The following is a 9,174-nucleotide window of genomic DNA, read 5'->3' as shown; positions in this document are numbered from 1 at the left end:
GAGACATCTAAATTCAAGCGGGCCGCACGGTAGAAAACAATAGGTATGAAAATGCCCATGGTTGAAACTTTCATGGGTCCCCCGATGTTTATATGTCATCCGTAACACACAATCAAAAGGTCATTGTTGCTAGGATTGACTGAAAACACAAAAATATTAGCTCAATCTTTAATGTTTCTTGTATTGCAGCTTGCTTAAGTTTTAGATTTATCTCATTTTTATCCCATATATTTAAAATGATTTAACAAAGATGGGCGGCGTGGATCTTCTAAAAAATATCACAATGCCCCACTGGCATCCCATGCAGGAATTTCCTGCAAAAGGCTCTAGCGGTTGGTCTGCGTCCATTTCTTGCTTGAGGGACACCACTTCTTTTCACAGGGTCTTCCAGCAACAGGGAGCTCGGAAGGGCCACAGTGATGTTTGTGAGGCATTGATACATGGACCTAAAAATCATGCAAATCCAAAACTTAAGTAGGCTGTAAAAAGCGAAAAGGTAGGATGGTAAATACCCATCGTTGAAACCTCCCTAAGGTCTTTATTCCATCCATAATGTTCCTGGGGTCTTTTCCTATACGGATGAATGGAAAACGCAAAAGTTAGCCTAATACAAAACTTTTATGACCCCACAAATGTTTCAACAGCGGCCGTTCACCCAAGACAGTGTAGCCCTAACTTACCTTGATGTATGTATTCTACATCCATGCCATTTGTCTGTATTTCAGTTCCATTTTTGTCTTTTCAGTTTCATTTTAGGGCATAAGCCCAGAAATTAAGAATATCCAAATGTTAAGTGGATCTTACAGTTGGAAGCAGCAGTGACAAAATGCCTTACCATCGAAAACTTAATAAGGCCAGGGTAAGGTTTCTATAATGTCTATTTGTCATCTAACATACTGATAAGTTTATTTAAACTTATGTGAAGGGATAAAACAAATATAAGCTTGGTCCAAAACTTTAATGGCTCGTTACTAGTCAACTACCACTGCTTCCTATGATATGATCTATTTGAGAATTGGATCTGCTCCATTTTTGGGTTTATTGCCTGAAATGATCTCTTGACATGGATGGACAGCATTGTTATATAATAAATACAACATGATGGGCCCCATAGTAAGGGCCCTACCATCTTGGGTGAGTCCGGGGCCTCACCTATTTCGCTCCCCTTTGTGCTCGGCAAACTTAAAGTTGGGACATCGGAAATTAGTGTTTTTACCGGGGACAATTGGATGGTGCAGCACATACCATGGAGCCTACCTTGATATTGTATTTTATATCCACATTGTCCATTAGTTCTTGTCATATCATTTTATGTTATTATCCCATAAAGAACATGGGGAACAACAGTGACTGAACGACATACCATAAAAAATTTCTTCATGCATACTTAATGCGTACCTTGATGGTTATTGTAGTGTTTATTTATCATCCAGTCTATTTACAAGGTCACAAAAGTTGGTATGAAGGGAAAAAAACAAATATCAGCTTGATCTAAAACTTTTGTGGCCTATTGATGGTCAGTCGCCACTGTTTCTTATGGTATGGTCTACTTGATAATTGGATTTGCTTCTTTTTTCTTTCTTTTTTAAATTTTTACAGTGCCCTAAAATGATATGAAAAAATGATGGAGGGCATGGATATAAAATGCATACATCAATTCGGGGCCCATTGTAAAGGTTTCACTATCTTGAGTGAGGCTAGGTTCTCACCTAATCCACGCTCAATTTTAACCATGCGGATTTCCTATCCCCCATCACGGACGTGAATTGCCACCAAAGCCTGCGATATAAAGCTAAGTGAGGCCACCGCCATGTTAGCGAGAAATCCACTTAGGCCATATGTTTTTCCATATCATATTAAGACATGTGACCAAATAATGAGGTACATCCAAAATTCAAGCGAGCCACAAGACAAGAGAGAGTTAGGACCGAACATCCACTATTGAAACATTTATGGAAACCGCATTAGTTTTGTATTGACTATTAATTTTGTTTTTCCGGTTCATCCGAGTAGGAACGACCTTATTAACTATATAGATGGCATATAAACATTATGGTCGACCTAGGGATGTTTCAATGGTAAGCATTTTCCTACCCATTTTTTCACGTCGTGCCGCCGCTTGAGTTTTCGATGTTCACACCTATTTTCGACACACCAATGTGGACTAATAAGATATCATCATATGTAGGCACTATCGGTTCGATGCTAATAGAATTGTACTTGCACCCGAAGATATCTCTTTCCACATTTCCTTCAATGATGTGCCTTTCGTCATTAATGTAGTGGCACAGAACCATATGCATGCCTTTCGAAGAACAAACCGATGAATGACACATAGCCCTAAGGTGCGTGGTCGAGGTAATGCATGTAGCATGCCTGCAAAAGACCCATTGAGGCAAAGATCTTATCACATATTCGGATGTACTTGCTAAGGCTATCTTTCGCAATCCTCCCAATATGAGAAATATTTCTAAAGATATTCGAAGCTCTCACAGCGAACATATAGACTATTAAGATTAGAAGATTGGACCAACATATGAGCGGATTGACACTAATTGATTGGGAGTTCGATCGGCATCTGATGGATCTAATCTTATCAAATCCATAAATATTCAAGAGCACAATAAGTAAAAGGGTGGAGATGGCTCTAATTGAGCCAAATTTAGATGCAACGATATCCTGAATGTTTCGACCTAAAGAAGCATCTATGTAAAAGTGAAATCTGAAAATGGTTTCATATTTACAAAGATCTCCTCTGGGAACACTACATAAGAGTTGTGACTACGAATGATCCTAACCAATGAGGAAACTCATCTAGGGTTTTATTACTTTCACGAGCTATAAAAGGAGAACACGATGAAGAGCTCCATGCCACACGTCAAATATAATCTATCTTCACTACATTTACACTTATCTTAGCATGGCACGATCCATCCTTAGTTATAGCATAAATCAATATTGTTCAGCACCACCTTTATAGCATCATAAGATTAGTAAAATCATCCACAACCTTTTGTTATCGGATCCTAATTGATTGAGATCTTTCTTAGGAAATCAAACCACCGACCATTTGCTTGGACCGTCCGTTCATTCAACAATTTCAGGTATTTGTATATTTTATATTATTTTTTACTCTGTCGATTATAATGAGCATCATTCTTGAATTAACAAACATGGCATTGTTTTTAGCCTTATTTTGTTATATCTGGCAATCTTTGTTTAATTGAGAAATGCATCGGCTGCAATTATTGATGAAAGAAAAACCATGAACATAAAGAAAAAAGAATCCATCGGGATTGACTAACTCCTACCATCATGCAAATTGCCTGATCGCTATTACAACCAATGGTTAAGAAGGTGACTAAATCTCCGGATATGATATTGTAGACACCCCACTTAGGCTAGCAATTTGATAAGGCACGAATGATCCTTATGAACTGAACCTGAACCCCACACCTTACCTAAAGCCGCAACCATTTCCCAAAAAAAAAACTAATCTAAACCCTAACCAGACCTGAGCCATCCCATTACCCGAAACCATAACTTAACTCAGGCCATCACCCAAGCCAAATCATGCCCAAAATCCATCTATCTTTCAACTCACCCTCAAGCCATTTTTCAAGCCATAATCGAGCCAATTTTTTAGCCAAAAATTCAAAACGGGCTCTGGGCCACACCCAGTGCCCCTGTAGAGCCCACCAGTTGAATTTTGGGAACGGATGCGCCCTCAAAATTCACAACTAGTGCTCTCCTCCAAAGTCAACTATATTGATATGTTTGACTAAAAAATTCATCCTATTTACCATTCTACCAAACTTATAAACCTATAAGGAGCGTCGTGTGGCATTACCTTTTCCTCCACCAATCCTAAGCTGTCACATCATCATTTACCCTTCAAAGTTCTTAGAATTGCCTAAAAATCATCTCAAAAGGCTATAAATACCCTTCATTTCTCCTCATTTCACACCAACAATTACCAACCAACAAAGAGAATAAGAGTGAGAGAGAGAAATAGTAAGCAAGTAAGAGTGAGGAGTGCTTGAATCTTCAAGTTCCCATCCTTCTAGCCTCCTTAGCCATCACTTAGCCTCCTGTCATACTTAAATCAACCATTTCCAACCATGGTGCACCTAAACATCCAAACCGTCTTAAGTGTAAGCCAATGATCATTCATTCGTCGTTAATATTCATATCGCATCATTGTCTCCCTTCTCAACCCTCCTACTCATTTATGTTGCGGTTAAATGTATGCTCTGTGACTTTTCGGAACTCTAGATCCCGTTACATGAGAAACTCATGGGAGTCTAGTCCTCTTCAAATAATATGTCAGCATCATCACATACATTCTTAAATTCTTCTAGATATTTTTCAGACGTATGCTCTGTGGTTTGCCGGAGTTCCGGACCTTGCAATATCAGAAATCTGAGTCTGCCTAGTCCCATTTTAATCTCATCATCTCGTCCCTTAAGATCATCTTACCACACGAAGCAAAGACCGTACACCCGTACGGGCAGAGATGGTGCCTAACACATTTTCTCTCTGTAACTGAGGTCCCTTACTCAGAATCTCAGGTCACAAATTAAGAGTCAATTCAAAGCGAGGGAGTCTCCAGATTCTCTAACTTTACATATTCTGCAGGTTTTAGCCGACTGCGGGATTTTGAGTTAAGTGGCTAGTAGTGACTCTAAGTCAACTACATCATCAATCCAAATCAACCTACACACTCCCTAAACAAACATAAATCAACGTGGGCGCCGATTTTCCAGTGTTCACGGGTATTAATCAGCCTGTCTAAATGCAGAGAGCACTAGCGTTCAACCGGACATTAAGTCGAGTACAACCCTAGCATGCTCGCACTTTTTAACTGCACATAAAAACTGAATACAGACTCCATGAGACCATAGTTAATGGTGAGGATTCAATCACAAATGTTTCCCATGGTGTGATCCACCTAAGATTTGAGTTAGCTTCATTTTTTTTTGTGATCATGCTCTAAAATGAGCTTTTCAAAGTGGTTAGATGGTGTGGATTTAAGACACATACATCATTATGAGCCCCACAAATAGGGTTCTCACCTTATCTGTTCCCCTTAAGTTAGGGGTCGACCACCAGATCTTAATCAAAGTTGATTGACTGCTTGGTTCCTTAAAAAAATACTGAAAAAGGAAAGGGTGAGAGAGACAATTCCTCCATAACCTTCTCTTCATTTGATTTGTCTAGAACCTTCTACATTCCTCTCCCACTTGATTGAAAATAAGAGAAGGTTACGAAGGAATAGTCTCTCTCCCGTTTTCTTTTTTCTTTTTATATAAACCCCACTCATGTATTGTTTTCAACATTAGAAAAATCAATTAGCCTCCTTCAAATGCTATTTTGTCGTATTCAAAACGCTACCAATTTCTTTAAGCTAATCTTCCTCATTAGGCCTGTTGCTGCCCAATCCATCATTCATTCCTTCAACACGAACACCCAAACGCATGATCTCAACGATGATAACAACATCAACGTTGACCAACGTGTTGAACGGTCGTCCATCTCCCGCGGCCGCTGCAACAATGATTATGTACCAACTTTGTTTCCAGGTAGCAGTAATCTATATATGCTTTTTTCTTCATTTTGTACTTTATAAACAAAAAGTCATCTAGTCCATGGTACCATCTGAACTAGTGATCCTGTTACTCTTCACCATTTCAAAACGGTTAATCTAGTTGTGCCATGATGGTAGCGGATGGGGCACTTGTCTTTAAGGATTTCAATTTCAGATTGATGTTGAAAACTAAATTTTTTCCAAATGTTCTCGATCCACTATATCCGTCGAGAAGCTTGAGCCAAGTGTTGAACCTGATGAATCAGATGATGGAAAGCCGTTTTGTTGCCATGTAAAAGGGAATGGGAGGCATATCGAGGAGGGGCTTCGATGTCCGAGAAGATAACGACACTCTTTATATGAGGATCAATATGTCGAGCCTGGGGAAGGAAGATGTTAAGGTTTATACATTGCAGAATAGCCCGATTATAAAAGGGAGAAGGAGAGAAGGAGATCAAGGATAAGGAGAGCAAAAGGAAGTACAATACTAGGATCGATCTCCCGCCAAAGGTTTACAAAGTGAAGGGCATAAAGGTGAAGATGAAGAATGGAGTGCTTATGGTCTTGGTGCCGAAGGTGAAAGAGGAGTTGAGGAAGGATGTTTTCCATGTCAAGGTTGATTGATGTTTGGCTGGTGAATGCGTTTTGTTTCGTTTTGTGACAGTCTAGGGATATTTGTTATTATTTTTAGTGGGTCCAATGTTGAAGGGAGCCATCCATTAATCAGATGGGACCACTCTCGATGGGATTTGCTTTGAGTGGTTCATTTACGTAGGTCTCACCCTGCTCAATAGTCAAGATTTATGCCTCACTGTTGAGAGTTTGATCAATGGTCAGGGCATCGAGGCGTGTGGATTGGTGAGTAGTGGTTGTGTAAGTGGCTACCTGTCAGTGATATGGATTGTCACCTTGATAGGTCCATCACGAGTGGACCGTCTCTAAACATCGAGCATACTTCTGATGAACATTTGCGACTCCAAAAGGTCGACCCAAAGTAAATCCATTATGTTCAAACGTATCATCTCTGTTATGTTATCTGTTTTTACATGCGAGAATCTTGGACCCGGGTTTCATCGGCGGCCTGCCCGGGGAGTGGAATTGGGTCTACATGACGAATGCCCGTGATCTCATAGTTATTTGCTATATCATGACACCTATTACCAATCTAGTATGTTCAATCCATTGTGGAAATATTTCTCTACTTAAGTGCTTAGAAAATTGTGAGAGCCGTGTGCCAGATTGGATGCGGATTGGATGTGCCCCGATCACAGAGATGTTCCCGTGTCCCCTATTATACGGAGTTGCATGCTCATAGAGATGATCGTGACAAATCCATTATGTCCATCAGTTTTGTAAGATCACAGTGGGACAGGGAAAACCAGGCAAATCCAAAACTCGGGGCCACACCAGAGGAGACAGTGCGAATGGGAGCTTCCATCGTGTGAAGGAGCTGACCATGATGTTTATATGTCATCTAAACCGTTCATAGGGTTATCACCACTCAGATAAAACTGTGGCCCTCACAAGGTTTCTAATAACGGACATTTGATCTTCATTTTTTGGTTTGTTTTGAATCTTTTGGATATGCTCTATTTTTGTAATCTTTCGTAGTCTTGCAAAATTGTCGTCCCATTGTGGTCTTGCAAAAGCGGACTTGCAAAACTCATGCACAATGTGAACTAAACAGGTACAATATTCCTGCAGCTCGCCCATGTTGGCTCTCGTTTGTTTTCAGTCACATGTGGTATGTGTGGGCGTGCAAGAACCAATCGCATGGCGAACAACATTGACCCCAAGTGCCAAATAGGCAAACACAGATGAGACCTGAAAATATCAGTCACCTATTCAACCACCTCCACAAAATTGTCGATGATCAAGCGACCGTCAGAGGATGGGGTTCTTCCTCCAAAGATGGGTTGCACTTTGTCTTTTGTATGAAATGACTTTTTAATTACGAAATCTGGCAAACACAAAGGAAATACTCACATTTGGTCGCATAAAGCAAATTCAAGATGCATTTTAAATAGTACAACTGATTGTATTGGAAATGAAATAGTACAACGTATGAATGTATACTAGATTACAACAAAAGATTATCGTTACTCTTAAGATAAATGTAAAGCTATGATACGGAAAGATAAATTGATTGTTTTGTTTGGTTAATATGAGATGATTTGTTATGTCAATTTATCGTTATATTTTTAAGCTTCCTGGCTATGCAGATAGTCTGCATCTATTTTTGTTCTTTATTGCAACGGTTATGAATTGTCGCCACCTTAATCTTTTAGATCCTTATCCCTAGTTGTATTCTTCTAATTGTTCATCTTCTCTCGGTCACTTTTTGTCAATTGAATTTTTCGGTCGCGCCTCATCAACAGATGATGCGCACTATCCGTTTGAATGCTAATTGTGCTTCCATAAATAGTGCTCCAAATATCTTCAAAGACTCCTTTTTATGTGCTACATCCTCTTTGTGTAACAACACATGTTATTTTTTGATTGACTATTTCAGAAATGGCCAAAATTAGAGTAAAACTGCCCCAGCATGTAAGCCACCCATTTAAAGAAATAATTGATCCCATATAGGCCGTGCCATTCAACACATGGGTATTATTACACTAGTCAAAACATGTTTTGGGAGCTTTTATTTTAAATGCATCTAATTTCGAATTAAGGTGATTCCAAATCCTTAGTCGTGTTTAACAACTTGTAACCCAAATACTATAGATAAAGAAGACGAAAGATACATTTAGATTCAATAGCATATTTTCATGAGTTTGTCTCTTTTTTTTTTTTTTCACACACGCTCACGTTAGTGAAATTTCACCACTTATGATACTTGAACCCTTGACCGGGTGTTGATACTCCTGGGAGTCTACCACCCAAGCAAGAGTAAGGATCCACATGAGTTTGACTTTGATTACAACATAACTCTAACATCCTTAATCACTGTACAAGTGATATTTGATAGAATAATTGCAATGGGCCCATTGAAATAAATTCTATGGCAAAAAACCATGAAACTCCGAGCCTTGGGTGGGCCACAAGCATAGGTTCACAAATGAGTAATTTACCAACAAATTTCAACAGTTGATTCACATGACTAATGTTTGGATTCTACATATCATTTTATTAATATAATTTTAGTGATATAGCTCATAATTTGATTATTTTGGGCTATTATCAGCGTGTCACCTGTGCAAATGAATTAGTAGTCTGGTGAGATATCTGCTACACGTGCCACTTTCTGCATATAAAAATGAAAGAAAAAAGGGAGATAATTTAAAATCACAAAAAAAATGGGATGTCATAAAACACATAAAAATGATGTATTTGAGGTACCCTCATCTCTAAATACTTTCCAATCCATGCTTCTAGCACAACTTTTAGACAAGGAATACTCTCCAGTACACGTCGTCAAATGGTTACAACTGGTGAAAAGAAAATCGGGCTGAATTTTTCTAACATACCCGCTCATTTTTAACATCAAGGCACCGCGCCACCTTCATCTCTGGAAAGTATTGTCTACACGGAAGGTCCGTGTACCCGGGGGTGCATTAGCTGACCTGTACAAAACTTGTAGGCTT

Source organism: Magnolia sinica, chromosome 2 (genome assembly GCF_029962835.1).
Source record: "Magnolia sinica isolate HGM2019 chromosome 2, MsV1, whole genome shotgun sequence".
Lineage (NCBI taxonomy): Eukaryota > Viridiplantae > Streptophyta > Magnoliopsida > Magnoliales > Magnoliaceae > Magnolia > Magnolia sinica.
Note: the sequence above shows the minus strand (reverse complement) of the source record.